The 13,286-nt window shown below is 39.6% G+C and overlaps 1 long non-coding RNA gene across 3 annotated transcripts in view; it reads left to right on the forward strand.

Moving 5' to 3' along the window:
- The window catches only part of LOC118974012 (uncharacterized), a 111,826-nt gene that overhangs the window by 46,637 nt on the left and 51,903 nt on the right, over positions 1 to 13,286 (forward strand). The window contains exon 4 of one of the 3 annotated variants that reach the window (XR_012122617.1): positions 6,119 to 10,802. The exons of the other annotated variants lie outside the window; for them this stretch is intronic. This is a non-coding gene — a long non-coding RNA (uncharacterized lncRNA). Of the gene's footprint in view, positions 1 to 6,118; positions 10,803 to 13,286 lie in introns of those variants that run through there. 3 annotated transcript variants of the gene reach the window in all.

The raw sequence follows: 13,286 nt of genomic DNA on the forward strand, positions 1-13,286 counted from the left end.
AGAGCAGCAGGACTGGTGAGCAGATGCCTGGGACCGGCACCTGAAGACAAAGAATATCGCGTGTTTTTCCCTGCAGGACCGGTGGACGGGTGCTTTTTGGAAGTCTTGAAGGGACAGGGACCCCGGTGCTAGGGAGGCAGGGCAGCAGGACCACTGAGCGGGTACCTGGGACCGGCGCCTGAGGGAAAAAAAAAAAAATCACGTGTTTTTTCCTTTTTTTTTCTTTTTCTGCTCCCTCTCTCGTTGCTCTTGTTGTTTTGGTTTGGAGAGTGCTTTTTGGAAGTCTTAAAGGGGCAGGACAGGACACTTAGACCAGAGGCAGGGAATCTGGGGATCTCTCGGCACTCGAACCCCCTGGACAACAGGGAGCACAGAGGCCCCTTATGGAGAAAAATAGCCTCCCGGCCGCTCTCCCTCCAAAGGGGCTCCACCACTTTGGAGGAGCAGCCCCAGCCAGGCCACGCCCACAGCAACAGTGGAGATAAACTCCATAGCAAACGGGCAGGTAGCAGAAGCCCTGTCTGTGCACAGCTGGCAAGCATAAGCCACTAGAGGTCGCTATTCTCCCAGGACAGGAAGGCTACAAACCAACAAGAAGGGAAGCTCTTCCAGCAGTCACTCTTACCAGGTCTGCAAACTATCTCTATCACCATGAAAAGGCAAAACTACAGGCAGACAAAGATCACAGAGACAACACCTGAGAAGGAGACGGACCTAACCAGTCCTCCTGAAAAAGAATTCAAAATAAAAATCATGAACATACTGACAGAGATGCAGAGAAAAATGCAAGAGCAATGGGATGAGATGCAGAGAAAAATGCAAGAGCAATGGGATGAAGTCTGGAGGGAGATCACAGATGTCAGGAAGGAGATCACAGAAGTGAAACAATCCCTGGAAGGATTTATAAGCAGAATGGATAAGATGCAAGAGGCCATTGAAGGAATAGAAGCCAGAGAGCAGGAACGTATACAAGCTGACATAGAGAGAGATAAAAGGATCTCCAGGAATGAAACAACACTAAGAGAACTATGTGACCAAACCAAAAGGAATAATATTCGTATTATAGAGGTACCAGAAGAAGAAGAAAGAGGAAAAGGGATAGAAAGTCTCTTTGAAGAAATAATTGCTGAAAACTTCCCCAAACTGGGGGAGGAAATAATCGAACAGACCATAGAATTACACAGAACTCCCAACAGAAAGGATCCAAGGAGGACAACACCAAGACACATAGTAATTAAAATGGCAAGGATCAAGGACAAGGAAAGAGTTTTAAAGGCAGCTAGAGAGAAAAAGGTCACCTATAAAGGAAAACCCATCAGGCTAACATCAGACTTCTCGACAGAAACCCTACAGGCCAGAAAAGAATGGCATGATATACTTAATGCAATGAAACAGAAGGGCCTTGAACCAAGGATACTGTATCCAGCACGACTATCATTTAAATATGACGGTGGGATTAAACAATTCCCAGACAAGCAAAAGCTGAGGGAATTTGCTTCCCACAAACCACCTCTACAGGGCATCCTACAGGGACTGCTCTAGATGGGAGCACTCCTAAAAAGAGCACAGAACAAAACACACAGCATATGAAGAATGGAGGAGGAGGAATAAGAAGGGAGAGAAGAAAAGAATCTCCAGACAGTGTATATAACAGCTCAATAAGCGAGCTAAGTTAGGCAGTAAGATACTAAAGAAGCTAACCTGGAACCTTTGGTAACCACGAATCTAAAGCCTGCAATGGCAATAAGTACATATCTCTCAATAGTCACCCTAAATGTAAATGGACTTAATGCACCAATCAAAAGACACAGAGGAATAGAATGGATAAAAAAGCAAGACCCATCTATATGCTGCTTACAAGAAACTCACCTGAAACTCAAAGACAAGCATAGACTAAAAGCCAAGGGATGGAAAAACATATTTCAGGCTAACAACAGTGAGAAGAAAGCAGGGGTTGCAGTACTAATATCAGACAAAATAGACTTCAAAACAAAGAAAGTAACAAGAGATAAAGAAGGATACTACATAATGATAAAGGGCTCACTCCAACAAGAGGATAAAACCATTCTAAATATATATGCACCCAATACAGGAGCACCAGCATATGTGAAGCAAATACTAACAGAACTAAAGAGGGCAATAGACTGCAATGCATTCATTTTAGGAGACTTCCACACACCACTCACCCCAAAAGATAGATCCACCGGGCAGAAAATAAGTAAGGACACACAGGCACTGAACAACACACTAGAACAGATGGACCTAATAGACATCTATAGAACTCTACATCCAAAAGCAACAGGATATACATTCTTCTCAAGTGCACATGGAACATTCTCCAGAATAGACCACATACTAGCTCACAAAAAGAGCCTCAGTAAATTCCAAAATATTGAAATTCTACAAAGAAAACAAAAAAGCTCACAAACACATGGAGGCTTAACAACATGCTACTAAATAATCAATGGATCAATGAACAAATCAAAATAGAGATCAAGGAATATATAGAAACAAATTACAACAACAACACCAAGCCCCAACTTCTGTGGGACGCAGCGAAAGCAGTCTTAAGAGGAAAGTATATAGCAATCCAGGCACACTTGAAAAAGGAAGAACAATCCCAAATGAATAGTCTAACATCACAATTATCGAAACTGGAAAAAGAAGAACAAATGAGACCTAAAATCAGCAGAAGGAGGGACATAATAAAGATCAGAGAAGAAATAAACAAAATTGAGAAGAATAAAACAATAGCAAAAATCAACGAAACCAAGAGCTGGTTCTTTGAGAAAATAAACAAAATAGATAAGCCTCTAGCCCAATTTATTAAGAGAAAAATAGAATCAACACAAATCAACATAATCAGAAATGAGAATGGAAAAATCACGACAGACTCCACAGAAATACAAAGAATTATTAAAGACTACTATGAAAACCTATATGCCAACAAGCTGGAAAACCTAGAAGAAATGGACAACTTCCTAGAAAAATACAACCTCCCAAGACTGACCAAGGAAGAAACACAAAAGTTAAACAAACCAATTACGAGCAAAGAAATTGAAACGATAATCAAAAAACTACCCAAGAACAAAACCCCGGGGCTGGATGGATTTACCTCGGAATTTTATCAGACACACAGAGAAGACATAATACCCATTCTCCTTAAAGTGTTCCAAAAATAGAAGAAGAGGGAATACTCCCAAACTCATTCTATGAAGCCAACATCACCCTAATACCAAAACCAGGCAAAGACCCCACCAAAAAAGAAAATTACAGACCAATATCCCTGATGAATGTAGATGCAAAAATACTCAATAAAATATTAGCAAACAGAATTCAACAATATATTAAAAGGATCATACACCATGACCAAGTGGGATTCATCCCAGGGATGCAAGGATGGTACAATATTTGAAAATCCATCAACATCATCCACCACATCAACAAAAAGAAAGACAAAAACCACATGATCATCTCCATAGATGCTGAAAAAGCATTTGACAAAATTCAACATCCATTCATGATAAAAACTCTCAGCAAAATGGGAATAGAGGGAAAGTACCTCAACATAATAAAGGCCATATATGATAAACCCACAGCTAGCATTATACTGAACAGCGAGAAGCTGAAAGCATTTACTCTGAGATCAGGAACCAGACAGGGATGTGCACTCTTCCCACTGTTATTTAACATAGTACTGGAGGTCCTTGCCATGGCAATCAGACAAAACAAAGAAATACAAGGAATCCAGATTGGTAAAGAAGAAGTTAAACTGTCACTATTTGCAGATGATATGATACTGTACATAAAATACCCTAAAGACTCCACTCCAAAACTACTAGAACTGATATCAGAATACAGCAAAGTTGCAGGATACAAAATTAACACACAGAAATCTGTAGCTTTCCTATACACTAACAATGAATCAATAGAAAGAGAAATCAGGAAAACAATTCCATTCACCATTGCATCAAAAAGAATAAAATACCTAGGAATAAACCTAACCAAAGAAGGGAAAGACTTATACTCTGAAAACTACAAGTCTCTCTTAAGAGAAATTAAAGGGGACACTAATAAATGGAAACTCATCCCATTCTCATGGCTAGGAAGAATTAATATCGTCAAAATGGCCATCCTGCCCAAAGCAATATACAGATTTGATGCAATCCCTCTCAAATTACCAGCAACATTCTTCAATGAATTGGAACAAATAATTCAAAAATTCATATGGAAACACCAAAGACCCCGAATAACCAAAGCAATCCTGAGAAAGAAGAATAAAGTAGGGGGGATCTCACTCCCCAACTTCAAGCTCTACTACAAAGCCATAGTAATCAAGACAACTTGGTACTGGCACAAGAACAGAGCCACTGATCAGTGGAACAGATTGGAGACTCCAGACATTAACCCCAACAAATATGGTCAATTAATATTTGATAAAGGAGCCAAGGACATACAATGGCAAAATGACAGTCTCTTCAACAGGTGGTGTTGGCTAAACTGGACAGCTACATGTACGAGAATGAAACTGGACCATTGTCTAACCCCATATACAAAGGTAAACTCAAAATGGATCAAAGACCTGAATGTAAGTCATGAAACCATTAAACTCTTGGAAAAAAACATAGGCAAAAACCTCTTAGACATAAACACGAGTGATCTCTTCTTGAACATATCTCCCCGGGCAAGGAAAACAACAGCAAAAATGAGCAAGTGGGACTACATTAAGCTGAAAAGCTTCTGTACAGCGAAAGACACCATCAATAGAACAAAAAGGAACCCTACAGTTTGGGAGAATATATTTGAAAATGACAGATCCGATAAAGGCTTGACGTCCAGAATATATAAAGAGCTCACATGCCTCAACAAACAAAAAACAAATAACCCAATTAAAAAATGGGCAGAGGAATTGAACAGACAGTTCTCTAAAAAAGAAATACAGATGGACAACAGACACATGAAAAGATGCTCCACATCGCTAATTATCAGAGAAATGCAAACTAAAAGTACAATGAGGTATCACCTCACACCAGTAAGGATAGCTGCCATCCAAAAGACAAACAACAACAAATGTTGGCGAGGCTGTGGAGAAAGGGGAACCCTCCTACACTGCTGGTGGGAATGTAAATTAGTTCATCCATTGTGGAAAGCAGTTTGGAGGTTCATCAAAATGCTCAAAACAGACCTACCATTTGACCCAGGAATTCCACTCCTAGGAATTGACCCTAAGAACGCAGCAATCAAGTTTGAGAAAGACAGATGCACCCCTATGTTTATCGCAGCACTATTTACAATAGCCAAGAATTGGAAGCAACCTAAATGTCCATCGGTAGATGAATGGATAAAGAAGATGTGGTACATATACACAATGGAATACTACTCAGCCATAAGAAGTGGAAAAATCCAACCATTTGCAGCAACATGGATGGAGCTGGAGAGTATTATGCTCAGTGAAATAAGCCAAGTGGAGAAAGAGAAATACCAAATGATTTCACTCATCTGAGGAGTATAAGAACAAAGGAAAAACTGAAGGAACAAAACAGCAGCGGAATTACAGAACCCAAAAATGGACTAACAGGTACCAAAGGGAAAGGAACTGGGGAGGATGGGTGGGCAGGGAGGGATAAGGGGGGGGGAAGAAGGGGGGTATTAAGATTAGCATGCATGGGGGGGAGGGAGAAAGGGGAGGGTGGGCTGCACAACACAGAGAGGACAAGTAGGGATTCTACAACATTTTGCTAAGCTGATGGACAGTAACCGTAATGTGGTTGTTAGGGGGGACCTGATATAGGGGAGAGCATAGTAAACATAGTACTCTTCATGTAAGTGTAGATTAAAGAGTAAAAAAAAAAAGAAAGAAAGAAAGAAAAGGGCGATTACTCCTTGATAGGATAAAACTATTGGTAAATCAAAGATCAATGCATGCTTTAAATATCCTTAATGTTGATCACTTAAAGGGTGTCAGATGATCAGCTATGGAGGTACTCTTTTCTGATAATATTCCTTTCTCTTAATAAAAAAAAAAGCCATCCCTGTGTGCTGACCTCCAATGAGTTATGCACAGTGGTATAGAGGGCATGTCAAAGTGTGGGCAAATGGTCTGTTTGTTTCTATGCAGAAGATCAAGGCTTAGCTTGGATACCCAGAAAATGAACTAAGATACGATATGAGGAGGAGCTTCCGGCATCAGCACTCTCTGGAGGACTCGTGCCAGGGGATGATCATCAAAAAGCTTCCACTGGGATCCGGGCGATGCTGCGGTCGTGGGTGCGTCCACCCCACCGTTTCCTGGACTTGCCATTGGAATGAGGAGGGAGATGTCTAGGCTGGCATGTGCATACTGTGAAACAACAAATTTGACTGGATCTGTACTGTTGGAACTCAACCAGGAGTTGGGAGGGGTGCAAGTTGTAGCGCTCCAAAATCTTACGACTATAGACTATCTATGGTTAAAAGAACATATGGGATGTGAACAGATCCCAGAAATGGGTTGCTTTAATCTGTCTGACTTCTCTCAGACTGTTCAAGTTCAGTTGGACAATATCCATCATATCATAGACTAATTTTCACAAATGCCTAGGGTGCGTAAATGGTTTTCTTGGCTTCACTGGAGATGGCTGGTAATTTTAGATTTGCTTTGTTTATGTCACCGTATTCCTATTATGTTAATATGTGTGTACAAATTAGTTACTAGTTTAAAACCTAATCATACTTAAGGTACTCTACAAGAAGATATGTCAACGAAATAATCAATCCTCCCATGTTTTCTTCCATATGCTACCTCTATAGCTTTTCTTCTTCCTTCCTAATTACAACCCTTAAATAGAATTCATGCCTCATATCGAAGTTACCGAGTATCATAATTCCTCCAGGTGGTAAAGATACCTCGAGACAAGTGCTGGGCATAGAAGCCACAGGGCATAAATCTGCAAAGAATAAAAAGCTAACCTTTTCAAACAATATGGCTTCTCTCTCACTTACCAACTTTACATTTCCCTGTATGGTCCCGGAAGATGACTGGTTAGCCAGAGACGGGTAAGATTCCTCAAGGGAGGAACAACCTAAGACAGGCACAGTCGCAGGGGGGCCATCAGGTGAGAAATTGGGGATCAACAGAGGTGAGGCTCAGAACCTCATCCCCCCTGCTTTGAGAGAAATCTTCTGCATCTGTGGATTGTTTATTGCCCTTGTCTAGCTTGGATTAACACATAGTCTACAGGCACACACGTGATCATCTACAATTGCTCTACTACAACACTAAACTATGTTTTCTACCTTTATTTTTCATCTACCTACCACTTCAGCATTTTATTAAAAATTAAAATAATGATAATAATAAAGGGAGAAATGTGGGATCAACATATAAATCAAGTATAAAAATCAAATGAACATTCATATTTGACCTGATTGTTTATAGTTCATAATTCGTGATCAAAACCGAAAGTTTCTGTGATGAATGCCCTTGTACTGTTCACCATGTAAGAATTTATTCACTATGTAAGAATTCATTCACCATGTAAGAACTTGTTCATTATGCTTCAGAAGATTGGAGACTGACGAGAGTTAGGCTTGAGATGGCTTAATGATTGTACATTGAGCATTGACCCCCTATACTGAAGTTTATTGTTGTTAACAACCATTTGATCAATAAATATGAGAGATGCCCTCTCAAAAAAAAAAAGCTATTGAAATCCCAGTAGGCAGAAGACACAGTGGATGGAGATAGTGACTTATTTCTCTAGTTATGAGAGAAAAAGCAATGGAGGCAAAGGAAAGAAGCAGAAATGAGATGGTGACTGCTAGCCAGAGGAATCTAAGGTCCTCTCCTCCTGCTGACACTGGAGAGGTTCCCACAGCTTTCTCAGTATCTGGGACTTACTTGACTGTGGGTGGAGGGAGACAAGTGACAGCTAATGGGACCCATGGCTTTCTGGAAAGATGGGATAGAAAAGCTCAGGGCCTGATACAACCAGAGAGCTAAGGAAGAAAGGAAATGTCAATTAAACAGAAGGAGTACTGAATGGCTTCCTGGCTGCTTCTAGCATTCAACACATGCAGTGGGGTCCCAGGAAAATGAGGTCTCCAAAAGGGGAAGAAATAGTGTCAATATTGCTGGTGAGGTAGATGAGCTTTCCAGACATAGACCCAGGGATTCTTAATATCTATATATCTGTATGTATCTATATATAATATCTATATGTCTATATCTGTAGTATCTCTATATATTCCTACTATCTATAGATAATAGTCACACAAAGCCTTATGTGTTAATATTTATGTTAAAAAAAATATAACTGTTGTATAATGATTCCCTTGGAAACTGACTCAGATGGATATTTGCATGTAGGAAGTTTGCTGGGGAGTGCCCAGGGATTCAATACCAGAGGAGGAGTGAAAGAAGAAGAACTGAGTAGAAAGAAGGCTGGGCCTTCATATCTGGGCATGGACTAGTCATTAGGTGTGGGCTACCTAGGAGCTTGGGCAAGGAGTCTCTCTTTAGCTGAGGACAATATCAGAAGATAGATTCATCTGAGAGCCATCAGCTGCCCTTGCTCCTAGCAGCTGAAGGGATGATTGCCCGAACCCAAAAAGGAGGATCTGAGTGGCACACCGTAGCATCCATTACAGCCAACCCTTTGCACTGGATCTACTGACTTTGTGTAAAAAGTTCTGGTCACAGCTCCTGCAGGATCCTGGTTGGTCTTTTTTTCCTGGGGAAACTTAGAAGGGAGAGATTAGTGGGACAAACTACATCCCCTGGTACTGCTCCTGGTCTAAAGGTTGCAACTGATATTCATTGCCTGCTCTACAATCCATTTTTGGCTCTGTTATGTAGGTGGCTTATCTGGCGGGCCTGTGGTTACCATGCCTCTCAGGCAGTAGCTGCTCCATTTACCATCAAAATTGGGTGAAGAACTACCCAATCACCAGGAACCCTAAACCCACAGAGTCCAGAGTTGCTGGGACAAGAAGCATAAATAATACCACAGTGGTCTTTGTGAATAATGGTAAATAGAGCCAAGGGCCATCCTACTTCCTTCCCTGGGATTCGAGAACCATGTATTATGCCTATCGAGAACACAGGCCCATATAACAATTACTGATATATCGTGTATGTTTCTGCATCTTAGATGTCACTCCATCTTTGCAGAGTGTCATCTCCATAGTGGTAGTGCAGTTGTACCTTCAAAAAGACATTTCATCACTCTGCTAAGCTGACAACTTATGTGTAGTGTGGTATGAAATAGAAGGAGTAGATCTCATGGTCATGTGCCACTGTTGCATCAACTCTGCTGTGAAATGGGTTCCTGGGTCCAATAAAAATGTCACAAAGGATTCTGTGTTGGTGGATCAAACACTTTACATGCCCTCAGTAGAGGTGCTGCCTGAGGCCTTCAGGAGAGCAAAGGCAAATCCATAGTCAAAATGTTTTTTATTCTTGTCAAAATGAATCCAGTATAATCAATTTGCCATCAAGTGGCTGGTTGGTCTTCTGGAAGAATGGTGCCATATTGCAGGTTCAGTGTTGGTCTCTCTTATTGGCAGGTTGGACAGAGGGAGGAGTAAACAGTGATGTAGCTGCGACAAAGCCGCCTATAGGAGATGACCCTTCAGAGGTGGCCTTCCTTGAAGCAAGGAGTCTGGCGCCTTTGTTATTCTCCCCCTAACCCCTCCCATCACTGGCCAGTCTTTAGACGTGGCTGCCTTCTAGTAGAGGGGCATGACTTTAGGCAAGGCAGTTTTCTTTAGCAGAAGGAGGGCAGATCTTGGAGAGACACTTCTCTGAAAGGTGGGAGAATGAGTGATGAATGAATGTCTCAGTCCTGAATGGGAGATCTAGATAAGCCGACTACCACAGAATCTGTTAATATAACTAAAGGTGGAAAGTTCTGTCCTACATAGCAGCCATTCCTATGAGTTCTTTAATAGGGATGGGTTGGAGTAGGATAGAGAATTGTGAGCTATGTCACCTGCCAAATTTCATAATTGATTATCTAGGAAAATTCATTGAAAATTGCATTTGTTATGATTTTATGTGTATTTAACCAAACTTACACTTGATCCAAGCGAAAAATTCTAAACATATCAGCAAAGAGTACAAAGAATGCCTGTATCATAAAATATTTGCCGTTTACAAGATTCTGCTTGCTTTCTTTTAAAATATTGTTGTGTAGATGTAATGTTTATATAGTTATATCAATAAGTTTTCATGCTATTTTAATTTCTATTTTTTTCTTTTCCACTAATACACATTGACCAGAGATTTATTATTTCTATTAATAATTCAATATTCTACCATATTAATGTATTAGTGTTTTCATAATGACTTACTTTCTCTGTTTGGGCCATTTGACATAACCAGTTTTTCACAATAATAAAATATTACAGATATTAAAAAAACAGTTTTTAAAATGTTTCTTTTTTTCTTCCCCAAAGTGGGATTAACAGGGATATTTGCATGTTGCTTTTTAGAAAGGTTTTCCTCATTTGCAGTACTATATGCAATGTCCACCTACCTGTTTACCCATTATTATGCTAACATTGGATTTTTCTCACATTTACTTTTGACAGAGTGAACTATTACCTCATTACTGTTTTAAATTTAGTAAGGCAGGGAATTTTCACCTGTGCTTATTTACTTTTGTATTTTTTGTTATTTATATATTTTGGCTATCTCTCCATAAAAGGGTACTAATCTTTCATATTATTTCAGTCCCTCATATGTTATAGACAATAAACTTTACTTGACATTTATTTTCAGTGCTTTCTTATTCCACTGATCTTTATCTTGAATTCACTTTTTAATTAAATAGTTGCCTTTGTGTTTTATAGCATAAAACCCACATTGATCTTGCCATTAATAATTTATTTAAATGTTCAGTGCTCTAAAATTGGTAGCTTGTTTTCTGTTAAGAAAGCTGTATTATTGTATTGTCTTCTATATTTGGCGATAAATTTTTGAAATATTTGTCTTCATATGAAAATAGAATCCTCTGAATCAACTGGCATGTCGTATAAAGTGTGGTTATATGTATAGATTCTTTTAAATGATGTCTAGTTTCTCCTATATTGTTTAACAGGGATTCATTTATCTGTTGTTTATTTCACCAAAATTTTCATGTATTAACTAGTTTTGTAGATTTGAATTCATTTCTGAAATTTCTAATTTTGTCAGTTGGCATACTTAAAAAAAATCTAGTATTATAAGATTCTTCCCTCTTATTTCTGCTTTAAGAAGTGAAGTAATTTTGGTTTTAAAAGATGTACATATGACCATAGGTATATGCATGTGAGTACAGAGACATAAAAAAGATCGGAAGGTTTGCCTTGAATGGTTGGATTACAGATGAACCTTATGTTTTTCTTGTCATTTATCTATACATTCTAATATATATTACAATTAGCACGTATCATTTCATTGCTTAAAAAGGAGAGACTCTTCAATAAAATGAAAAAGAAACTAAAATAATCATGAAATAAAAGACAGTTATTAAGAAAATAAAAGGAAGAAGGGGCAGGTGGAATAATGTCCTTAGGGGCAAACTCAGATAAATCATAATTGCTTCCAAGTCCCTTTATGAGACTATTCTTGACACTGTCCAACCCTCTGGGTAAGCACATCTGTGCATAGCTAACCCTGACATTTCTGAAATATCCACTTTTTCTTATCCCAGTCTATCTCAGTCATGTTCCTGGAATTCACTCCCCTGGACTGACCTGCCTTTCACTTTCAACCCAGTTGGTTACAACTGGTCACTGATTTCTTGCTGGATTTCTGGTATCACACTTTGCTTTTTTGTGTGTTTGGGTAACTCTTCTTAAATCTTTGTAGTCCTTCCTCAACTCTCAACCCTCCTCACCTCCGTCTGCCTGCTTTACCCCTGCTCCACCAGTTTCTGGGCTGTCCTATTCCTAGCTGCACCAGAAAGTTTGGAGTGACAGTCTATCTGCTCAAAATAGCTATGCCCTGAACATGATATTTTGGACTATAGGTGGATACCTGCCAACAGGAGAAACAGCTTGTGATTTGTGCCTTCTGGCTCAAAAAACAAATTCAGGTCCCTGCTGGGGCTGATAATGTAGCAATCAGGGTCCAATCAGGAAAACAGAAACAACTCTAGACAAGTTAAACAGAGGGATTTAACTCAGGGAATTTGTTACACAGCTGCTGGAAAGCTGGAAAAGCAAAAACGGGGAAGCTAGAAAATTCAGAGATTTATATTTCAGGAAGTAGCTACTACCTTGAAGACTGGGAGAACTAAAGTAAGAGGTGTTGTGAACATCCTCCAGAGCTGCTCCCTCATCAGGGAATGGGAGGGAGGGAGGATAATGTATTATCCAACTAGTGCTCAGACCTGAAGGGGTCGGAGGAACTAGGAAGGGTTCTTGAGATACGGAGAGTTGCCTTGGTTCACAGTTTCAGTGCAGAGAAGTCCAATTGTTGTTTGTTTCTATCCTCAGTTGAGGTGAAATTGCCTGTTGCAGCCTTAAAATAAATTCTCTTTCACTTGAGCTACCTTGAAGGATGTCTCTGTATCTTTGCAAACAAAAAAGCCCTCCCAAAGACACCCATTGGCTTTGAGTGGTCTTTTAGCCTGGGCCTCTTTCCCCACATTCTCCTTCAGCATGTTGACTCAGAACAGCCCCTTCAACTGGAAGTTGAACTGCTCGAGTTCATTGATCATTGCTGCTGTATGACACTGTAGTGTTTTTCAGTCCAGGAAAGGGAAGTTCTGCAACATATCTTTTTTCCTCCCAGAACAGTAACATTTTTTTATGTTTCTTTTCATGTACAATTTACAATTATCTTGCATTTTATATTTATAAAACTCTTAGTGCCCCAATAATTAGCATTGCATAAATCTGTGAGTGGGAAATGTTACCATCTCATTTGTTTAGTATTCCCAGTTATGAGCAGGAATAACTGTCTGATTTCCTCTTACTCTGCCATTAAGGTTTTGGAGTTTTCTTTATAGTTATTGTTAGGTTGGCATTAAAATTTTTAATGGGGATTTGGGGTCTTCTTTGTGAATGGGTTGCTTCTATACTTTTGTTTCTGGCTATTGATTATAACAACTATTTTTAAATTGGTTATGTTTCCTGCTGACCACTTGTGGAAATGAGAAATTGTTCCGAGTTAGAAGGGGTGCTTAGCAGAGATGGATTTGTGTTGCCTGTTTGCTTTTGCATATTTGTGTCTCTTGTGGATGGTGTTTGAATAGTGCCTGGCCCTTGTGAGCCATGCGAGTGGTGTACCTTTACAATTTTCCTCTATGAATAAGCCA

This window comes from Manis javanica, chromosome 11 (genome assembly GCF_040802235.1).
Source record: "Manis javanica isolate MJ-LG chromosome 11, MJ_LKY, whole genome shotgun sequence".
In the NCBI taxonomy this organism is placed as follows: domain Eukaryota; kingdom Metazoa; phylum Chordata; class Mammalia; order Pholidota; family Manidae; genus Manis; species Manis javanica.